The 24,850-nt window shown below is 38.7% G+C and overlaps 1 pseudogene; it reads right to left on the bottom strand.

Moving 5' to 3' along the window:
* Positions 1–10,613: 10,613 nt before the first annotated feature.
* Positions 10,614–12,199, bottom strand: LOC122891380 (annotated as a pseudogene).
* Positions 12,200–24,850: the final 12,651 nt, after the last annotated feature.

The following is a 24,850-nucleotide window of genomic DNA, read 5'->3' as shown; positions in this document are numbered from 1 at the left end:
TGGAAAGAGGTATTGTCATCTGTGGAAAGAGTTATATGTCAGCATTGAGCACTTATAGTAATGGCTCTATTACTTCATGTGTGTCACTACTAAACATTTAACTTCTTTCATTTGATGCTTGCTCTCTTAATTATTGTAAAATTGTGTCCTTGTAAGATGCTATTTCCCATTAGATTCTTTTTCAGATGATAATTATTACATAGAATGCCATCTTTTTTATTTTGTAGAATCTATTTTTCTTTTACCTAATACATTTTCCCTAAATAAATAAACAAATAAATAAATTCCAATCATAAATACATTGATTATTTAAACTATGAGAGAAAATCTTCTATAAATTTATTTTCCTACTGGCAAATTTGATCTTTAGATTCAACTCATCTTTCTCATTCCACAGTGATTACCCAACATCATTCTGCCTGGTTCTACCTGGATACATACATTTTAATTTCCTACATTCAGACCTCTAGTGGACATATAATACTGTGAGAATATTATGACATGTTATATAATAGAATATTTTCCATCAGTGTATCTCTAGCCCCCATCTGCATCCACCTTACTCATTTCTTATAAGCTGCTAATTTTCTAGGCTCTTCAATTATGAGATTCTGTTAAACTTTCTTTCTTTCTCTATCATGATGTGTTTTGAAACCTTTCTTTTCTGACAAAGTCAAATTTGTCTTAAGTCCTATTCCCTCTGCATTCTAGGAAGAGATCAACTAATTCAAATATGTTAATGGATGATGAATTTCAATGTGTTATTCCAAAGTAATAGAATCTATATTTTGGCACTTGCCATTACCTCAAATAAACACAGTTATGAGAATCACAAATATTTTAAAGACCTTTTAAGGAGACACAGTTAGGTTATTAATCTTCATATCATAACACATAAGTGACTTTACTATGTTTTCATTAATTCAGTAAGTATATATTCCAAGTATTGTCCTAATTTTAGAATTTAAGGAGTTTGGGACCCCCAAAATTTTATAGTCACATAAAAGAAAGAAAATGGCACTCTCCTTGTAATCATACAGTTGTTGTATTGCACATGTTCCTAAATCTAAAATAATATTTCAATATACGCAAAAATTCCTTTAATCACACTAAGCAGGATCAAACAGTTAACTTTAAAAAGACCCCTTGGAAGGAAATAAAAAAAAAAAAAAAACAACTGAGTCTTGCATCTCAAAATACCATTAAATTAATTGCCAGAATTATGGCTTGGGGTTACCTGCACATTCTCTGAGACTCAGAGCATAAGCATTGTGGTGCCACTGATGAAATTACTACCTCAAATCTGTTTCACAATCAGTCCTGAGCTGGGTTTCTGTGGAATCATGTCAATTCCAGGAAAAGCACAGTTTTCAGTTAATGAGCAGAAATTAAGTAACAAATGGATAAAACTTAGAAAGTATAATTTACTTCATTTTTATTTTATTTTATTTATTTATTTAAGATTTTATTTATTTGTTTGACAGACAGAGATCACAAGTAGGCAGAGAAGCAGGCAGAGAGAAAGAGGAGGAAGTAGGCGCCCTGCTGAGCGGAGAGCCTGATGCGGGGTTTGATCCCAGGACCCCGGGATCATGACCAGAGCTGAAGGCAGGGGCTTTAACCCACTGAGCCACCCAGGTGCCCCATTTACTTCATTTTTTAAAAATATTTTATTTATTTATTTGTTTATTTATTTGACACTGTGTGTGTGTGTGTGTGTGTGTGTGTGTGTGTATGTGTACATGCAGGGGGAACAACCAAAGGAGAGGGAGAAGAAAGCCGAACAGGGAACCCAATGCAGAACTTGATCCCAGGACCCTGGGATAATGACCTGAGCCAAAGGCAGATGCTTAACTGACTGAACCACCCAGGCACCCCTCCTTTAGTATCATTAAAAAAAAAAAAAAAAAAAAAAAAAAAAAGATTTTAAATAAGATTGTGTAAATTTGATGATGGAATTTTTTCAAGAAACTATCAAAAGTATCAGAGATATCTGCAGAGACAGGTGGCAGAGTAGGAGGATTTTGAGCTCATGTCGTCCCATGGACACAAGAAGACAAAAACTACATTTACTGCAACTCAGTCCGAAAATGACCTAAAAGACTAGAACAGATTTTCTATAGAGCACAAATCTGCATATGTCAACCCACAAACTAAAGGATATTGCAGGTGTGGAGGAGGAAGAGGATCAAGCACCATATCAGGGTCAACCCTGGCTCTGGGGACCTGCACAGGAAGATGAGTTCCATAACCTCTGGCTTTGAAAAGCAGTGGGGTTTAACTTTTAAAGGGTCATTGACCTAGATTACTTTGCTCAAGAAAATCAAGAAACAACAGTTTGAAAATCACCTGTATGAAGATTTATTGACTAGTTTTAGGACATATGCAGGGGGAGTAGAAAACTCCTGGAATGGAAATGCTCCAGGAATGGAAATGCTGACAGACATCACTTTTCTACCTTCCTTTAGACCTAGTTGACTAGATATTTGGAGATGCTAATTCTGACACCTTCCATCTACCTTGCTGCTAACACCACTGTATCCTTGTATTCCCTTACAGACCCCACTATACCTCCCCAACTTGTCCTACAAGGTGGCCTTTCAAAGTGGTGCCTTCCCTGCCACACCAACTGGCAGCCTCAGTCATGTCTGACATCCTCATCAACTACCACCCTGTCACATCTAGAAGGTAGCCCCAACTTGGACCAGCAAACCTTCAGAACAACTCCTGCTTCAGGGAAGGGTGAAGTTAGCCTCACTCAACAGTATGTCTGCAGTAGCTACTGCTAGACCTCTCAAACAGCTACTTATAGGGCCAGCCCTGCCCACTAACACATCTGCAGCAGTTTTAGCCAAACCAAAACAGAAGGTAAGATGCAGCCCAGGCAGGGGGACATCCTGGAGTGTCTGGTTCTGGTGACCACAGGGACTTATACCACTGGGTACCACAGGATGGCTTACACAGAAAGCCACTATTTTCAAGACTGGGAGGTATAGTTTACTTACCTAATACATGGAATTACAGAGTCAAACAAAATGAGGAGACAAAGGAATATGTTTCTAAAGAAAGAACAAGACAAAATTATAGAAAAAGATCTAAAAAGGGAGATAAGCCATCTGATGAATAGTTCAAAGTAATAATTATAAACATACTCAACAGACTTGAGAGAAAAGAGGATGGACCCATTGAGAACTTCAACAAAGATATAAAAAATACTAAAAGGAATCAGTCTGAACTAAAATAAAATAAAATAAAATAATTGAAATTTTAAAAATACACTAGATGAAATCAACACCAGTGGAGAGGATACAGAAAAATAGATAAACAACATAAAAGATAGTAATAAGTAGCAGCCAAGCACAGGGAAAAAAAATATTTATATGAGGATAGATTAAAAAACTTCAGAGACAACATCAAGTGCACTAACATTTCCATTATAGCAGTCCCAGAAGGAAAAGAGAGAGACAGGACAGGACAGAAAACACACTTGAAGGAAAATTAGCTGATGGGAGAAGATAATTTGCAAATGTCTTATCAGATAAAGGGTTAGTATTCAAGATTTATAAAGAACTTACCAAACTCAATACCCCTCAAAAATAAAACAAAATCCAGTCAAGAAATGGGGAAAAGATATGAACAGATCTTTCTCGAAAGAAGACATACAAATGGCCAACAGACACATGAAAAAATGCTCAACATCATTCAGTGTCAGGGAAATACAAATGAAAAGCACAATGAAATATCACCTCACACTAATCACAATGGCTAAAATTAACAAGTCAGGAAACAAAGTTTGTTTGCAAAGATGTGGGGAAAGAAGAAACCTCTAACACTGATAGTTTGAATGCAAGCTAGTACAGCCACTCTGGAAAACAGTATGGAGGTTCCTTAAAAAGATGAAAATAGAACTAACCTCCACTAGCAATTTCACTACTAGGTATTTACGCAAAGGATGCAAATTAAGGACATGAAGGGGTACCTGAACCCCAAGATTTATAGCAAAAATGTCCACAATAGTCAAACTATGGAAAGAGCCCAGACATCCATCAACAGATGAATGTATAAAGACTATGTGGCATATATGTAGTATGGAATATCACTCAGCCATCAAAAAGTGAAATCTTACCATTTGCAATGACATGGCTGGAACTAGAGGGTATTATGCTAAGTGAAATAAGTCAATCAGAGAAAAACAATTCTACAATTTCACTCATATATGGAATTTTAGAAATGAAACAGAAAATCATAGGGGAAGGGAGGGAAAAATAAAGTAAGATGAAATCAGAGGGAGAAACAAACCATAAGAGACTCTGAACTATAGGAATCAAACTGAGCGTTACTGGAGGGGAAGTGGTGGGGGAATAGGATAACTGGATGATGGGCATTAAGGAGGACATGTGATATAATGAGTACTGGATGTTATATACAATGACGAATCTCTGAACTCTACCTCTGAAAATAATAATACACAATATAACAATTAATTGAATTCAAATAAAATTAAAAAAATTAAAAATAGCTGAAAATTTCCCTAGCCTGGAGAAGGACATAGACATCCAGGTCCAGGAAACACATAAAGCCCTAAAAGTGATGAGTCCAAGGAGCTCCACATCAAGACACATAATAATTAAAGTGTCAAAAAATTTAAATGGGGAAACCTGATTTTAAAACTTAAAATCAACAAGAGAAATGAAAACAGTTACAGATAAAAAGAAAATACGCATAGGGCAATTAGCAGATTTTTTTCAGCAGGGACTTTGCAGGTCAGAAGGGAGTGTCATGATACATTCAAAGTGGAAATGAAAAAATCCACACTCAATGATATTTTACTGGGCAAATTTATTATTCAGAATTTAAGGATAGATAAACAGTTCTCCAGAAAAACAAAAGCTACAGGTTTCATCACCACTAAAATTTTAAGAAATGTTAAAGAGACCTCTTTAGGGACACCTGGGTAGCTCAGTCATTTAAGGGTGAGAGAGAGAGAGAGAGAGAAAGAGAGAGACTTCTTTACATTAAAAAAAGGCCATAACAAAAAGTAAGACAATAATGAAACTGAAAAATCTCAATGGTAAAAGCACACATATAGTAAAAGTAGTAGATCAATTACATATAAAGCTAATATAAGGGTTAAAGATGAAAATAATAAATTATATTTTAAGTGATGCACAGATTTTTTTCAAATGTTAAATATAACATTATATACATAAAATATAGAAGGGGTAAAATGTAGTGCTTTTAGACTATGTTTAAATTTCAGTAAACCTCAACAATATGATTGTTATATAAACAGAATGTTATATATGATCCTCATGGTAACCACAAACTATAACACCCATAACTAATATACAAACATAAAGAGAAATCAATCCAAGCATAATAATAAAGAAAGTCAGTGAGTCACAAGGGAAGAGAGCAAGAGAAGGAGAAAGGAACAGAGAAGAACTACAGAAACAACAAAAAGGTAATTAACAAAATGGCAAAAAGTATGTACCTATCCATAATTACCTTAAATGTAAATAAACTAAGTGCTCCAATCAAAAGACATACGATGGATGAATGGATTTAAAAAATAAAAACAAGAACCATTTATCCTTTGCCTAAAAGAGATTCACTTCAGACCTAAAGATACATATAGACTGATAGTGCAAAGATGAAAAAAAGATTTTTCATGCAAATAGTGGTAAAAAAAAAAACCTGGGGTAGCAGTACTCATATCTGACAAAATATACTTTAAAACAAAGACGGTAGTAGGAGACAGTGGAAGTACCTAATGCTAAAAAGATCAATCCAACGAAAGGATATAAAAATTATAAATATTTATGCATCCAACATGGGAGAACCTAAATATATGAAGCAGACAGAAAGGGGAGATATTCAGAGTAATACACTAATAGTAGGAGACTTTAATACCTACTGACATCAATGGATAGATCACCACATTAACAAAATGAAAAATAAAAACAATATAATCTTCTCAATAGATGCAGAAAAAGCATTTTACAAAACAATAACATTCATGACAAAAATTCACAACAAAATGAGTATAGAAGGAACATACCTCAACATAAAAAAGACCATATCTGCCAAATTCATACCTAACTTCATAATTAATAGTGAATATCTGAAAGGTTTTCCTCTAAGGTCAAGAACAAGACAAGGATATCCACTCTCACTTTCATTCAACACAGTAAGGGAAATCGTGGACAGAGTAATCAGACAAAAACAATCAATTAAAAAAAAATAAAAGGTGTCAAAATTGGTAAGGAAGAAGAAAAACTAACTTTTTGCAGATGTTATGATACTATATGTAGAAAAATCTTGAGACTACCAGTAAAACAATTAGCCCTATTAAATGAATTTAGTAAAGTTACAGTATACAAAATCAATATAAAGAAATTGGTTGTATTTCTATACATCATTAATGTTAAAATGAAAGACCAGAAAGATAAATTAAGAAACAAATCTATTTACAACAGAATAGAAACCCCAGAAGTAAACCTTCAATTGTATTGTTAATTAATCTTCAATAAACCAGAATATGGAATGGGTAAATGGAAGAATATGGAATGGGTAAAAGACAGTCTCTTCAATAAATGGTGTTGGGAAAACTGATCAGCTACATGCAAAGAGATGAAAATGGATAGTTTCTTTCACCATACATAAGTGGATTAAACTAAAAAAGGAATTTAAGACATAATGGATGAAAGAGCTAAATGTGAGACCTGAAACCATAAAAACCTTATTCGAGAGCACAGGCAGTAATGTCTCCGACATTGGTCATAGCAACATTTTTTCTGTATATGTTTTCTGAGGCAAGGAAAATAAAAGGGAAAATAAACTTTTGGAACTATTTCAAAATTAAGTGCTCTGCAGAGTGAAGGAAATAATTAATAAAGCTAAAAGGAAACCTATGGGGGCACCTGGGTGGCTCAGCAGGTTAACCCTCTGCCTTTGGCTCAGGTCATCATCTCAGGGTCCTGGAACCAAGCCCCACATTGGGCTCTCTGCTTGGCAGGGAGCCTGCTTTCTCTTCTCTCTCTGCCTGCCTCTTGGCCTACTTGTGATCTCGCTCTCTGTCAAATAAATAAATAAAGTCTTAATAAAAAAAAAAGGAAACCTATTGGATGGAAGAAGATATTTGCTAATGACATATCTAATAAATGTTTAGTATCCAAAATTCGTAAAGAACTGGGTGAGTGATTTAAGATGGCAGAGTAGTAGGGGGACCTTATGCTTGCCTTGTCCACTGAATACAGCTAGACAAATATCAGCTGAACACCCAAGAAATCAATATTAGGACTGAGAGAACAATCTGTACAACTAGGAGAAAAGATGCCAATGTTGTGAAACATAGGAGGTGCAGAGACATGAGGGGAGAAAATAATCAAGACTGCTGCATAAGGGAGGGATCTCTGATTATGGAGAGAGAAGAAAGAGAAAGTGAGAGAGAGTGAAAGCAGTACATAGTGGATTGCATGAGAAAAACACACACCAAAACCATTGATTGGGAAATTAGAGGGGCTGGTTATCTAAAGTTTTATAAGCAGTGGAGCTCAAAGACTAAAGTTTTATAAATCCATGCCATCTAAGGGTGGAACTTGTGCTCCTGTGCTCCTGTGGAGAAGGAAAGCAGAGGCCTAGGAGTGACAGCTTGAACTGAGGATCCCTGGGTCACCCTGGGAGAGAGAGTTGTTCCCCTTCTAGGAGTGCATTTGGGAGATATGCCACTGTCTCTCAGGGGACAAAAGACACCTGTCAGTGAGCATTGAGTGGCCCCATTAGTTAGCAAAGAAGCAGAGGCACCTACTCAGGGCAGGTAACCTGGAAACTGGCTCCTTTAAAAAAAAAAGATTTTATTTATTTATCTGAGAAGGAGAGAGAGAGCATGAGTGAGGGGAAGGGCAGAGGGAGAGAATCTCAAGCAAACTCCACACTGAGCACAGATCCTGAATGTGGGACTCAATCTCATGATGTTGATATCATGACCTGAGCCAAAACCAAGAGTTGGATGCTTAACCAACTGAACCACCCCAGCGCCCACAGAAACTGGCTTTGAGCTGCACTACACCATGAACTGAAACCCGTGCAGATTTGTGCAACTGACCTACTAGGATAAACTTGTACCAGCCAGAGCATGGCAATACTCTCCCGCAGAGGATCAGCATAGGTTCATAAAATTTGGAGTTTTGAAAACCAGTTGGTGCATCTGAGATAAAACACAGGAGCAGGAGGAGGCAGGATGGTGGAAAAGTAGAGGACCTTTTTCATCTGGTCCCTAGATAACTATTAAACCATTCTGAGCACCCATGAACTCAGCCTGAGATATAAGAAAAAAATATTTAGAACTCTACAAATAGAAAAGCAACCACTTTTTGCAAGGTAGGAAGTACAGAGAACGAAATCTGAGGGAAGATAACAGAAGATAAATGGAGGGGGGAGGGAGTCTCTGTAAGCCAGCTACTGGAAAGTAAGATGGTGCTGGAGGGGAAAATCAGAACCACTAGAAATCTGCTCCAGTGAGAAACATCCCTGCCTGAAAGGGGCTCAGAGGATAAACAGGCAGAATTCTAGGTGGGTCAGTGTCGTCTCAGGATTCCAGGAGTCACAGAACTAATGGGGGTGGTTAAATGGGTAGAGTTCCCAAGAAGTGGAGTGAGAAATTGGTTATGGTCAGTGAGTGCAGCAGGCGGATCTCTGCTCAGTTCACGATATATTTCGAGCTGGGACCAGTGAAGTGACCACTCTCTGCTTGGGCACCCTACAATGGAATGGAACATGGAGACCACCCTCCATGCCTGGGAAGAGCAGAACAGTACCTCTCTTTGTAGGGCCACTTTCAGTGACAGGGCCCTACAAAGGACAGTAACATGGGACCTTTGGCATACCCCCTGGAGGATCACTGTGGGCACACACTGCAGGAGTCTGCAGAGTTTGGCACAAACAAAAGTGAAAACTGTTTTTCCCAGAGGGTTTACTGAAGGGAGGAAACTGCAATCTTTTGGCTCTGGGGCTGGAGATTTGGGCACAGCCATTTTTATTTGAATACTTTAAAGAGGCACAGAAAACCTTCAAGAAAACACACACACACACACACACACACACACACACAGCCAGCTTACACTGAGCTTAGTCCCCTGGCAAGGGGTGGTGCAACTCTGCCCAGGCAAAGACACCTGAGAAGCAACACAGCAGATCCCTCCTGCAGAAGACCTACTGGAAGAACAGGTGCACAAAAACTTACAGATCTCACAAGACTGTAAAACTCCAGTGGTAGGGGAAAATAGTATAATGAACTGGAGGTTTATTCACGATTTCTTTTATTTGTTACTCTATAATTTCCCATTTCTTTTTTTTTTCTTTGTTCTCTTTTTAACTAGTTTCTTATTTATCAAGGTTTTTAAGACTCTTTTCAACTTTTATTTTTTTACCTCTACATATTATAGATATATGCTTCATTTTTTGATTCCTTTCATTCATTCAATTTTATTTTTCTATATATGTAAGTTTTGCCTTCTTTGCAACTTTGGGAATTAGTGTCTTCCAACACACACACCAAAATACACTCAGGAACAAGTGGATCACCCTGTTTTGTCCACCCTGTGAGATTATATTCTCCCCCCACCTTTTGTTTTGTTTTGCTTTGTTTTCCTAACCTTTCTGTTTTTGTTTCTGATATCTTCCAATTTGTCTAGTGTATATTTTGCTTGGATCATGGTTGATATATTGAACTCTGCTGATTCACTCAATCAATTCTTTGCTGGGCAAAATGATTAGAAAGAGGAATTCACAACAAAGGAAAAGAGAAGCAGTAATATTCTCTGCCACAGTTCTAATCAATATGGATATAAGCAGGATATCAGAGATGGAATTCAGGATAAAAATTATAAAGTTACTAGCTGGGTTTTAAAAAAGCACAAAAGACACTAGAAAATCTCTTCGTGCAGAAAGAGGATCTAACCAGGCCAAACTTTAAAATGAGGTGCTGTCTAAATTGGATTCTCTGCCAGCTAGTGTAAATGAGGCAGAAGAGAGAGTAATTGATCTAGAAAACAGGCTGAAAAAAGGAAGGGAGTTAAGGAAAAGAGAAAAACAACTAATAACCCAAGAAGAGAGGATTTGAGAAATTAGTGATGTGATAAAATGTAAAAATATCAGAATGGTTGGTGTGAGGGTGAAGTGAGAAAGGGGGCTAGAAGGTATATTTGAGCAAATCATAGTTGAGAACTTTGCTAAGCTGGGGAAGGAAACAAGCATTCATGTCCAAGAGGTAGAGAAGACTCCTCCCATAAACAATGAAAATATATGAATACCCTGGCATATAATACTGAAGTTTTCAAACTTCAGAGACAAAGAGAAAAGCTTGAAAGCAACTTGACACAAGAATCTCCTAACCTACAGAGAGAGGAATATGAGACTAACATCAGCCATATCCACAGAGACCTGGCAGGCCAGAAAAGGCTGGCATATCTTCAGGATACCAAATGAGAAGAACATGCAGCCATGACTACTTTATCCAACAAGGCTGTCATTTAGAATAGAAGGAGGTAAAGAACTTCCATGAGAGATAGAAACTGAAAGAATATGTGTCCACCAAGCTATCCCTGCAAGAGTTTTTTTTTTTTTTCTTTCTTAAAGCCTTTACTTTGAGACATGATGGAGAAATGCAACAGGTACATATGGAAAAGACATGATCACAGTTAAAAGTGAAGACAATCTAACCAGAAAGCTTTAATGCCTGTCAGCTAATATTGAAGCTTAAGTTCTGAGTGTGACATGCTGCAGGGCTGAAAGGAATGGTAATTAGTATTCCTCTCCTTCTTCTTCACCCTCCCTTCAACAGAATCCACACCAACCTCCTCATAATCCTTCTCAAGGGCAGCCATGTCCTCACGGGCCTCAGAAAACTCCCCTTCCTCCGTGCCCTCCCCCACATACCAGTGAACAAATGCACGCTTGGCATACATCAGGTCAAACTTGAGGTCCAGGGGAGCCCAGGCCTCAGCGATGGTTGTGGTGTTGCTCAGCATGCACACAACTTGCTGGACTTTGGCCAGGTCTCCACCGGACACCACAGTGGGACACCAAAGTGTGATAATTAATGCACACTTTGAAACCAGTGGGGCACCAGTCCACAAACTGGACGCTGTGCTTTGTCTTGATGGTGGCAATGGCGGCATTGACATCTTTGGGAACCACATCACCACGGTACAACAAGCAGCAAGCCATTGTATTTACCATGGCGAGGGTCACATTTCACCATCTGGTTGGCTGGCTCAAAGCATGCGTTGGTGATCTTTGCTACAGAAAGCTGTTCATGGTAGGCTTTCTCAGCAGAGATGATGGGGGCATAGGTGGCCAGAGGGAAGTGGATACGGGGATAGGGCACAAGGTTGGTCGGGAATTATGTCAGATCTACATTCAGGGTTTCATCAAATCTGAGGGAAGCGGTGATGGAGGACACAATCTGGCTAATAAGGTGGTTAAGGTTGTAGGTTGGGCGTTCGATATCAAGATTTCTATGACAGATGTCATATATGGCCTCATTGTCTACCATGAAGGCACAATCAGAGTGCTCCAGAGTGATGTGGGTAGTGAGGATGGAGTTGTAGGGCTCAACTACAGCTGTGGAAACCTGAGGGGCTGGGTAGATGGAGAACTCCAGCTTGGACTTCTTGCCATAATCGACAGAGAGACATTCCATCAGCAGGGGGGTGAACCCAGAACCAGTTTCCCCTCCAAAGCTGTGGAAAACCAAGAAGCCCTGAAGACCTGTGCACTGGTCAGCCAGCTTCCGAATTCGGTCCAAGACAAGGTCAATGGTCTCCTTGCCAATGGTGTAGTGCCCTCGGACGTAGTTGTTGGCAGCATCTTCCTTGCCTGTGATGAGCTGCTCAGGGTGGAAGAGCTGGTGGTAGGTGCCAGTGTGAACTTCATCAATGACTGTGGGTTCCAGGTCTACAAACACAGCCCGGGGCACATGCTTGCCAGCGCCCGTCTCACTGAAGAAGGTGTTGAAGGAGTCGTCTCCTCCCCTGATGGTCTTGTCACTTGACATCTGGCCATTGGGCTGAATGCTGTGCTCCAGACAATAGAGCTCCCAGCAGGCATTGCTGATCTGGACACCAGCCTGGCCAACGTGGATGGAGATACACTCACGCATGATGGCTACAGGTTAGCAGGTGCAGGCGACAGGAGCAGACACTGTGTCCCGGTTACCATCCCTGACAAACTAAGAGTCGAGGTAAGTAACGCACTCCCCTGCAAGAAATACTAAGGGGATCCTGTAAGCAAAGAGAGAGCCCAAGAGTCATATAAACCAGAAACAAACTATCTACAGAAACAGGGACTTTACAGGCAGTACAATAGCACTAAACTCAAATCTTTCAACAGTTACTCTGAATGTAAATGTGCCAAATGTTCCAATCAAAAGATATAGGGTATCAGTTTAGATTAAAAAAAAAAAAAAAGCATGACCCATCCATATGCAGTCTATAAGAGACTCATGTTAGACATAAAGACACCTCCAGATTGAAAGTGAGAGGGTGGAGAAAAATTAACCATGCTAGTAGACCCCAGAAGAAAGCTGGGGTAGCAATCCTCATATTAGATAAATATGATTTGTTTTGTTTTGTTTTTAAAACAAAGACTGTAATAAGTGATGAAGAGGAATACAATACACTTAAAGGGTCTACCCACAGATCTAACAGTTGTAAATATCTATGCTTCCATCATGGGAGCAGCCAATTATATAAATCAATTAATAACCAAAGTAAAGAAACACATTGGTTATAATACATTAATAGTAGGAGAGCTCAATACTCCACTTACAGCAATGGATAGATCATCTAAGTAGAAGATCAACAAAGAAACAAGAGCTTTGATTGACACGTTGGACCAGCTGGACTTTGTATACATATACAGAACATTCCATCTAAAACAACAGAATATTTTCTACTCGTGTGTACATGGAACAGTCTCTAGAATAGATCACAAATTGGGTCAAAAATCTGGTCTGCACAGATACCAAAAGATGGGGATTATTCCCTGCATATTTTCAAACCACAATGCTTTGAAACTTGAACTCAAACACAAGAGAAAATTTGGAAGGAACTCAAACACTTGAAGGTTAAAGAGCATGCTGATAAAGAATGGTCAACCAGGAAATTAAAGAAAAAATAAAAATTCATAGAGACAAAAGACATAATTTTAAAAAATTCAACTGTTCAAAACCTTTGGGACACAGAAAAGCAGAAATTACATAGCCATTCAAGCCTCTCTCAAAAAATTAGAAAAATCCCAAATGCACAAGCTAACCTTACACATAAAGGACATGGAGAGGGGCACCTGGCTGGCTCAGTGGATTAAGCTGCTGCCTTCAGCTCAGGTCATGATCTCAGGGTCCTGGGATTGAGCCCCACATCGGGCTATCTGCTCAGCAGGGAGCCTGCTTCCCCCTCTCTCTCTGCCTGCCTATCTGCCTACTTGTGATCTCCCTCTCTGTCAAATAAATAAATAAAATCTTAAAAAAAAAAAAAAAGGACATGGAGGGACGCCTGGGTGGCGCAGTTGGTTGAACGACTGCCTCCGGCTCAGGGCGTGATCCTGGAGTCCCGGAATCGAGTCCCACATCAGGCTCCCAGCTCCATGGGGAGTCTGCTTCGCTCTCTGACCTTCTCCTCGCTCATTCTCTCTCTCACTGTCTCTCTCTCTCAAATAAATAAAATAAAATCTTTAAAAAAAATTAAAAAAAAAAAGGACATGGAGAAAGAACAGCAAATGAAGCCTAAACCAAGCAGAAAAGAAATGATAAGGATTAGAGCAGAAATCAATGAAATACAACCAGAAAAAGAATAGAACTGATTTAAAAAAAAAAAAAAGAAGCAACTAAAAGTTCTTGGAAAGAATTATTAAGATCAATAAGCTTCTGGCCAGACTTATCAAAAAGAAAAGGTAAAGAACCCAAGTAAATAAAATCATGAATGAAAGGGGAAAGATAACGACCAGTACCAAGGACAAACAGATAGTTTTAAGGACATATTATGAGCAACAAGCAAAAAACAATCTGGAAGAAATGGATGCATTCCTCGAAACTTATAAACTCCCAAAATTGAAACAGAAAGAAATAGAAAATCTGAACTGACAAATAGCCAGCAAGGAAATTGAAGTGGTAATCAGAAATGTTCTACCAAATAAGAGTCCAGGGTCAGGTGGATTCCCACTGGAATTCTACTAAACATTTAAAGAAGAAAGAGTACCTATTCTTCTGAAGCTGTTTTAAAAAATAGGAATGAAAGGAAAGTTTCCAAACTTGTTCTATGAGGCTAGCATTACCTTGATCCCAAAACCTGACAAAGACCCCATCAAAAAGGAGTATTGACCATTATTCCTGATGAAAATGGGTGCCTAAATACTCATCAAGGTACTAGCCAATAGGATCCATCAGGACATGAAAGGGATTATTCACCAAGACCAAGTGGGATTTATTCCTGGGATGAAAGGGTGGTTCAACATTTGAAAATCAGTCAAATTACTAAAGGAAAAAACAAGAACCACATGATCCTCTCAATTGAGGCAGAAAAAGCATTTGAGAAAATACGGCATCATTTCTTCAGTAAAACTCTTCACAGTGTAAGGATAGAAGGAACATACCTCAATATCATAAAAGCTACCAATAAAAAGTGAACAGCAAATATCATCCCAATGGGGAAAAACTGAGAACTTTTCTCATAAGGTCAGGAACACAACAGGGATGCCCACTCTTAACTGTTTTTCAACATAGTACTAGAAGTCCTAGCCTGAACAATCAGACAACAAAAAGAAATAAAAAGCATTCAAATTGACAAAGAAGTTAAACTCTCACTCTTCACAGATGACATAACACTTCCTGTGAAAAACCCAAAAGACTCCACCCCAAAACTGCTAGAACTCATTATAGCAATTCAGCAATGCGGTGGGATACAAAATCCATGCACAGAAATCAGTTGCATTTCTATACACTAACAACATGACTGAAGAAAGGGAAATTAAGGAATCAATCTCATTTACGGTTGCAACCAAACCCATAAGATATATAGGAATACACTAACCAAAGATGTAATCTAGAAACTACAGAATCCTTATGAAAGAAATTGATGAAGACACAAAGAGATGGAAAAACATTCTATGCTCATGGAGTAGAAGAACAAATATTGTTTAGGGGTGCCTGGGTGTCTCAGTGGGTTAAGCCTCTGCTTTTGGCTCAGGTCATGATCTCAGGGTCCTGGAATCAAGCCCCACATTGGGCTGTCTGCTTAACAGGGAGCCTGCTTCCTCCTCTCTCTCTGCCTGCCTCTTTGCCTACTTGTGACCTCTGTTTGTCAAATAAATAAATAAAATCTTTTTAAAAACTTAAAAAAATAAAAAGTTTAAATAAAAATATATATTGTTTAAAATGTCTGTGCTGCAAGAATAATGAATACTGTTACACTGCAAATAAAAAAAAATAAAAATAAATTTTAAAAAATGTCTATGCTACCAAAAGCAATCTACACATTCAAGGCAATCCCTATCAAAATACCATCTACACTTTGCAAAGAGCTGGAACAAACAAATGTAAAATTCATATGGAACTAGAAAAGACTACAAATTATCAGGGAAATGTTGAAAAACTAAACCAAAGCTAATGTCATCACAATCGTAGACTTGAAGCTATACTACAAAGTTGTGATTGTCAAGACAGCATGGTACTGGCACAAAAATGACACTTAGATCAGTGAAACAAAATAGAGACCCCCAAAATGGATTATCAGCTCTATGGTCAACTATTCTTCAACAAATAAAGAAAAGAATATCCAATGGGAAAAAGTCTCTTCAATAAATGATGCTGGGAAAATTGGACAGCCACATGCAGAATAAAACTGGATTATTCTGTTATATGATACACAAGGATAAACTCAAAATGGATGAAAGACCTCAATGTGAGACAGGGATCCATCACAATCCTAGAGGAGAGTGCAGACAGTAACCTCTTCGACACTGATCACAGCATCCTCCTGCAAGACATGTCTCTAAAGTGAAAGGAAACAAAGGCAAAAATGAACCATTGATAGTTCATCAAGATAAAAAGCTTTTGCACAGCAAAGGAAACACTCAAAAAAACTTAAAGGCAACCTACAGAATTGGAGAAGATATTTTTAAATGATGTATCAGATAAATGGCTGGTATCCAAGATCTATAAAGTATTTCTCAAACTCAATATCCAAAATATCAATGATCCGGTCAAAAAATGGGCAGAAGACATAAACAGGCACTTCATATAAGACATACAAATGGCCAATAGACACATGAAAAGAATGCTCTGCATCACTTGCCATTAGGGAAATACAAATCAAAACCACAGTGACCTTACACCAGTTAGGGTGTCAACAATTAACAAGGTGGGAAGCGACAAATGTTGGTAAAGATGTGGAGAAAGTGGAACCCTCTTACACTGTTTTGGGAACACAAGTGGTTCAGCCACTCTGGAAAACAGTATGAAATTTCCTAAAGAATTTAAAAATAGAGCTACCCTACTGGGTGCCTCAAAGATACGGATGTAATGAAACATAGGGTCACCTGCACTCTGATGTTCATAACCACAATGTCCATAATATCCACACTATGGAAGGAGTCAAGATGTCCTTCAACAGATGAATAAATAAAGATGCAGTTTATATGTACAATGGAATATTATTCAGCTATCAGAAAAGATTAATAGTAACCATTTATATCAACATGGATGGAAATCTAGGTATAATGCTAAGTGAAATAAGTCAAGAAGAGAAAGACAATTATCAAATGGTTTCATTCATATGTGGAATATAAGAGATAGTGCAGAGGATCATAGGGGAAGGGAGCGAAAATTGAAAGGGAAAAAATCGGAGAGGGACACAGAACATGAGAGACTCTTGACTCTGGAGGAAAAGGCTGAGGGTTGCAGAAGGGGAGTTTCTTGGGGTTATGAGGCAACTGGGTTATGGGCATTAAAAATGGTGTGTGATGTGATAAGCACTGGGTATTATAAGCAACTTATGAATTACTGAACACTTCTTCAAAAACTAATGATATACTATATGTTGGCTAATTGAATTTAAGTAAAAAACAAACAAACAAAAAACAGGATCACCATGCCACCACTGGTTGGACAGCTCAGTCACAGAGTGAAGACAGGGAAATGAGAAGTGTCAGGAACAAATGAGGTGAAACTGTTTGCTCTTCTGTGAGAGCTTCCTGAACTGCAGCAAGAGTGGCTTCTCTCCAGGAATGGGAGAGTCAGCTGATGCCATATTTTCCCCCTGTCCATTAGCACTGTTGGACTGACAGACTGACCCACAATAAAGGCTTGAGCCACTTACACTAATACCTGGCTCCCTCCTCCTCCCACCCTGTGTTCTGCAGGTGCTTTTAAAATAGGGCAAGTGCGCCTGACAGTCAGAGAAGCAGCAAGTTCCTCCCACAGAAGACCAGCAAAAATCCCCCCAACACCCACCAGAAACACTTTCTCAAGTACCAGGCCTTGGGCAATATATGGCCTCTTCTTAATATAGTCATTAATCTCAGGAGCAGGAAACAACAGAATTCCCTAACACATGGAAGTCAGAGTCCTAGACAAAACACCAATATTGAGGAATTCATCCCAAAAGAGAGAAAAAGAAAAGCCAGGGATCTAGTCATACCTTATGCTGAACTAGAATTTAAAACAACAATCATAAAGATAACAAACTAAGCTTGAGAAAAATATTAAAGACTTCAGAAAGTCTCTTACTGCAGGGAAAAAAAAGACCTAAATACCTAGTCAAGCCAACATAAAAAATGCCATACCCAAGATGCAAAACTGACCAGATTCAGTGACAACAAGGATGGAAGAAGCAAAAGAATGAGGAAGGTAAAATTATGGAAAATAATGAAGCTGAAAAGAAAACAGAAAGAAAAATATTAGATCATGAATGTAGAAGTTAGTGACTCTAAAGCATAATATTTGTATCATAGAAGTGCCAGAGAATGAGAGGGAAAGGGGAGCAGAAGGTTTATTTCAGTAAATTATAGCTGAAAACTTCCCTAATCTGGGGGAGGAAACAGATAGCCAAATCCAGGAGGAGCAGGCATTCCCACCCAATCAACAAATACAATACCAAGACATATTGTAGTAAAATTTGCAAAATACAGACATAAGGGGGTAAAAATCCTGAAAGGAGCAGGGGAATAGAAATCTCTACCCTAAAAGGGAAGACAAAAAAAGGTTAGCAGCAGATCAATCCACAGAGACTTGGCAGGCCAGAGAAGAGTTGCATGATGTATTCAGCTTGCTAAGTGGTAAAAATATGCAGCCAAGAATATTTTATCTAGCAAGTCTGACATTCAGAATGGAAGAAAGATAAGATAAAGTTGTCCTATGAAGTAGTGAATGTTGTTCTCTTGTTGTGTCTTTTTTTTTTTTTTTCCTTTCCTGGTTGGTTTTTTGGGGAAGGGGCCTGCTACGTGGGTTTTCAGTCAATAATATTCTCTGAGTTAAGTCCTCCCGCCCCCCTCAAGGGGCTGGGATCTGAGGAAACTGTTTTTTTTCCAGCTTTTGTTCTCCAGAGGTTGTTATGTTTGTTCACTTCTTTTTTTATTTTTCTCTCTCTCTCACCTTGACCGCTTTTGATGGCTTTTGTAGGTGTAGAGGAAAGCAAACTGCACCCTGACCTCCCTCTCAGAGAGAAGCTTCAGTCAGGCTGCAGAGTACAAATAAATTCCCCCTTGGCCGCTGGCAGAGTATGTTCTGAGTCCCAGTCCCTGGGGATGTAGGATTTTTTGCTTGTACCCAAAACCATGGCAGTGGCGGCTGTCTGGCAACTCCAGACCGCCAGAGAGGTTCCAAGCAGTGATCGCACACTGAGATTTTCCTGCTGGCCTGGGCTGGGAGTGTCTGGTCTTTCCGGGTCCGAGAGCACTGGGCTGGCACTGTGGGCACCTCTCTCAGGAGAGGGCAGGGGGTGCAACTCAGAATCTGATAGCACGGCAAGGCACTCGCGTGGGGACTGTAAAAAGGCTGTGCTTCTGCTGGCTTGTGAGGCTCCCAGCCCCTCATGGGAGCCGGACCTCACATGCTCTCAGGTGCGCTGGTGGCTCAGGGACCAAGACCTGGTTTCTCCGCTGCACTCTTTCTGCTCTGTGCCAGGGGTGGCTGTCCTGGGTCTGAGGACTTAAGTTCCTGTCCCTAACTGCCCCTATTCCCACAATTTCCCCCCCCGTGATCCTTTGCTCTTTCTGAGTACTTTCCACCAGACTCCAAGTTAATGCTGGTCCCCAGACACAGGGCACTCTCCTATTGGGATATCACTTTTCAATGGGTCGCCTTTGGTGACTCCCTCCCCCTTTTGTTTATCTTCTGATATCAGTCCGACGTTCCCACTTAACCTGCCCACTCGTGTCTTCTGCTCCTGTAGAGATCCAGACGTGTATAATTCTGTTCTCAGGCTGATTTCATGTGTGATCAGAGTTCTTTGGAAGGAAATCATCTCACTTTAGGGTACAGGTTGAAAGGGCACCTCCTCCTACTAACCTGCCATCTTGTCTCCTCCTATACTATAACTTCTTTATCCATTCATTGGTCAATGGACATTTGGGCTCTTTCTATAATTTCAGTATTGTTGATAATGCTATTATAAACATCGGGGTATATGTGCCTCTTTGAATCAATATTTTTGTATCCTTTTTAAAAAATCTAGTAGTACAATTGCTAAATCCTAAGGTAGTTCTATTTTTAACTTTTTGAGGAACTTTCATACTGTTTTTCAGAGAGGCTGTAGAAGTTTGCATTCCCACAGACCCTGTAAGAGGGTTCTATTTCCTCTACATCCTTACCAACATTTGTTAATTCTTCTGTTGTTAACTGTAGCCATTCTGACAGGTGTGAGGTTAGATCTCATGTGGTTGATCCAACAGCACATTAAAAAGATTATCCACCATGACCAGGTGGGATTCATCCCTGAGGTACAAGGATGGTTCAACATTCACAAATCAATCAATGTGATAGAACAAATTAATAAGAGAAGAGAGAAGAACCACATGGTCCTCTCAGTTGATGCAGAAAAAGCATTTGACAAAATCCAGCATCCGTTCCTGATTAAAATGCTTCGAAGTATAGGGATAGAGGGAACACTCCTGAACTTCATCAAATCTATCTATGAAAGACCCACAACAAATATCATCCTCAATGGGAAAAAGCTTGTAGCCTTACCGTTGAGATCAGGCACACGACAAGGATGCCCACTCTCACCACTTTTGTTCAACATAGTATTAGAAGTCCTAGCAACAGCAATCAGAAAACAAAGAGAAATAAAAGGTATCCAAATTGGCAAGGAAGAAGTCAAACTTTCTCTCTTCACATATGACATGATTCTTTATGTGGAAAACCCCAAAGACTCCACCCCCAAACTTCTAGAACTCATACAATTCAGTAACGTGGCAGGATACAAAGTCAATGTACAGAAATCAGTGGCTTTCTTATACACTAACAATGAAAATACAGAAAGGGAAATTAGAGAATTGATTCCATTTACTATAGCACTAAGAACCATAAGATACCCGGGAATAAACCTAACCGAAGAGGTAAAGGATCTGTATTTGAGGATCTACAGAACACTCATAAAAGAAATTGAAGAAGACACAAAAAGATGGAAGACCATTCCATGCTCTTGGATTGGAAGAATAAACATTGTAAAAATGTCTATACTGCTTAGAGCAATCTATACTTTTAATGCCATTCCGATCAAATTCTACAGCTATTTTTCAAAGAGCTGGACCAAATAATCCAAAAATTTCTCTGGAATCAGAAGAGACCCCGAATTGCTAAGAAAATGTTGAAAAACAAAAATAAAACTTGGGGCATCACATTACCTGATTTCAAGCTTTACTACAAAGCTGTGATCACCAAGACAGCATGGTACTGGCATAAAAACAGGCACGTAGATCAGCGGAACAGAGTAGAGAGCCCAGATATGGACCCTCAACTCTATGGTCAATTAATTTTTGACAAAACAGGAAAAAATATACAGTGGAAAAAAAACAGTCTCTTCAATAAATGGTGCTGGGAAAACTGAACAGCTATATGTAGAAGAAAGAAACTCGACCATTCTCTTACACCATACACAAAGATAAACTCAAAATGGATAAAAGACCTCAACCTGAGAAAGGAATCCATCAGAATCCTAGAGGAGAACATAGACAGTAATCTCTTCGATATCAGCCACAGCAACTTCTTTCAAGAGATGTCCCCAAAGGCAAAGGAAAGAAAAGTGAAAATAAACTTTTGGGACTTCATCAAAATGAAAAGCTTCTGCACAGCAAAGGAAACAGTCAAGAAAACAAAGAGGCAACCCACGGAATGGGAGAAGATATTTGCAAATGACAGTACAGACAAAAGATTGATATCCAGGATCTATAAAGAACTCCTCAAACTTAACACACACAAAACAGACAGTCATATCAATAAACGGGCAGAAGATATGAGCAGACATTTCTCCAATGAAGACATACAAATGGCTATCAGACACATGAAAAAACGTTCATCATCACTAGTCCTCAGGGAGATTCAAATTAAAACCACATTGAGATATCACCTTACGCCAGTTAGAATGGCTAAAATTAGCAAGAGAGAAAACAAAGTATGTTGGAGAAGATTTAGAGAAAGGGGAACCCTCTTATGCCTTTGGTGGGAATGCAAGTTGATGCAGCCACTTTGGAGAACAGTGTGGAGATTCCTCAAGAAATTAAAAATAGAGCTTCCCTATGACCCTGCCATTGCACTACTGTGTATTTACCCCAACGATACAGATGTAGTGAAAAGAAGGGCCATCTGTACCCCAATATTTTTAGCAGCAATGGCCACGGTCACCAAACTGTGGAAAAAACCAAGATGCCCTTCAATGGACGAATGGATAAGGAAGATGTGGTCCATATACACTATGGAGTATTATGCCTCCATCAGAAAGGACGAATACCCACTTTTGTAGCAGCATGGACGGGACTGGAAGAGATTATGCTGAGTGAAATAAGTCAAGCAGAGAGAGTCAATTATCATATGGTTTCACTTATTTGTGGAGCATAACATATAGCATGGAGGACATGGGGAGTTAGGAGAAGGGAGTTGGGGGAAATTGGAAGGGGAGGTGAACCATGAGAGACTATGGACTCTGAAAAACATTCTGAAGGGTTTGAAGCAGCGGGGGGTGTGGGAGGTTGGCAGAACCAGGTGGTGGGTATTGTAGAGGGCACAGATTGCATGGAGCACTGGGTGTGGTGCAAAAATAATGAATACTGTTATCCTGAAAGTAAAAAAAAAAAAAAAGAAAATAAAAGAAAAAGAAACAAAAATAGAGCTTCCCTATCAGCCTGCAATTGTACTACTGGGTTTTTACCCAAAGATACAGATGTCTTGAAAAGAAGGGCCATCTGTACCCCAATGTTCATAGCAGCAATGACCACAGTTGCCAAACTATGGAAAGAACCAAGATGCCCTTCAACGGACGAATGGATAAGGAAAATGTGGTCCATATACACTATGGAGTATTATGCCTCCATCAGAAATGATGAATACCCAACTTTTGTAGCAACATGGATGGGACTGGAAGAGATTATGCTGAATGAAATAAGTCAATCAGAGAGAGTAATTATCGTATGGTTTCACTTATTTGTGGAGCATAATACGTAGCATGGAGGACAAGGGGAGTTAGAGAGAAGGGAGTTGAGGGAAATTGGAAGGGGAGGTGAACCATGAGAGACTATGGACTCTGAAAAACAACCTGAGAGTTTTGAAGGGGCAGGGAGTGGGAGGTTGGGGAAACCAGCTGGTGGGTATTGGAGAGGGCACGGATTGCATGGGGCACTGGGTCTGGTACAAAAACAATGAATACTGTTACACTGAAAATATATTTAAAAATTATTTAAAAAAGAAGTTATAATACACGTACTCAGGGGAATATTACTCGGCCATCAAAAAGTATAAAGCCTTGTAATTTGCAAGGATGAAATTATAGTGCATTATGGCAAGTGAATATGTCAAGTACAGAAAGGCAAATACCATATGATATAAGTCATGGGAATAATTTTAGAAACAATGCAGATGAATGTAGGGAAAGGAAAAAAAAATAGGGAGGTAAACCATAAGGGACTCTTCTTTTTTATGTTTCATTTAAATAATCTCTCTACCCAAATTGGGGGTTGAAATCATGAACCTAAGAGCAACAGCCCCTGGTCTTTTGATTGAGCTAAGAAAATTCTGCAAGAAAGTCTTAAATATAGAGAACAAACAGGTTTGATGGACTAGTGGTGGGTGGGAGATGGGCTAAGTGGGTGTTGGATATTAAGGAGGGCACTCGTGGTGAGCACTGGTGGTTTTAAGAAAGTGATGGCTTACTAAATTCTACTTCTGAAACAAATATTACACTATATATTAACTAAGAAATTTAAAAGCAACTTGAACAACAAGAACTGATATAACTCAACACCCAAAATAAAAATAATCTAATTAAAAATGCACAGAAGACTTGAACTGACATGTCTGCATAGAAGATATACCAGTGGCCCACAGGCACATGAAAAGATGCTCAACATCAGTCATCATTAAGGAAATTCAAATAAAACCACAATGAGATGTCACCTCACACCTCTCACAATGGCTAGAATCACTAGAAATGGGGATGCCTGGTTGGTTCAGTTGGTAGAGCATGTGACTCTTGATCTCAGGGTTTTAAGTTTGAACCCCACATTGGGTATAGATCACTTAAAAGTAAAATATTTGGTGATTAACATAATACAATTTTGAAAAGTAAAATCTTAAAAACAAAAACAAACAAATAAGAACAGAAAAAAAAAAATAAAAGAAAAAAAAAGTCAAAAACAGCTAGTGTTGGCCAGGATATGGAGAATGGGGAATAGTCTTGCACTGTTGGTTCAGCTACTGTGGAAAATAGTAAAAAAAACAAACACACACACACACACACACACACACACACACAAAACCTACCTAAGATCCAGCAATCACACTACCATGCATTTACCTCTCCCAAAAAACACACACACACAAAAATACTAAAAACTAAAATACAATGCAACAGTATTGTTTACAATAGCTACAATATGGAAGCAGAGCAAGTTTCCATCAACAAATGAATGGATAAAGAAGAAGCTATGAGAAGAATGAAATCTTACCACTTGCCATGACATGGATGGAGCTAATAAGTACAATGCTAAGTGAAATAAGGCTGTCAAAGAAAAATAAATACCATATGATTTTACTCATATGTGCAATTTAAGAAAAAAAAATGATCAAAGTTAAAGAAGAGAGAGAGAGTAAACAAGAGACAGATTCTTGACTTTAGAGAACAAACTGATGGTTACAACTTTGGAGGTGAAGTGATGTGAAATTTGTGGTGGGCATTAAAGAGTGCACTTGTTATTATGAGCAGTAGGTGATATATGAAATTGTTTAATCACTGTATTTCATACCTGAAACCAATGTTACATTCTGTGTTAACTATATTGGAATTAACATTTAAAAAGGAAACAATCCTATTTACAATAGCATCAAATGCATAAAGTACCTAGGAATAAATTCAATCAATGTGGTGAAAGGCGTATAATCTGAAAATTATAAGACACAATGAAAGAAATTGAAGATGACACAAATAAGTGGGGAAATATAATGTGCTCATGGATTCCAAGAGTTAATATATTTAAAATGTTCATAGTACCCAAAGCAATCTAAGATACAATGCAATCTCTACCAAAAAATATATATATATATAGAAATAAAACAAATAATCCTAAAATTTGTATGGGATCACAA

Source organism: Neovison vison, chromosome 12, assembly GCF_020171115.1.
Source record: "Neovison vison isolate M4711 chromosome 12, ASM_NN_V1, whole genome shotgun sequence".
NCBI lineage: Eukaryota > Metazoa > Chordata > Mammalia > Carnivora > Mustelidae > Neogale > Neogale vison.
Note: the sequence above shows the minus strand (reverse complement) of the source record. Positions and strands in the feature narration are given on the sequence as shown.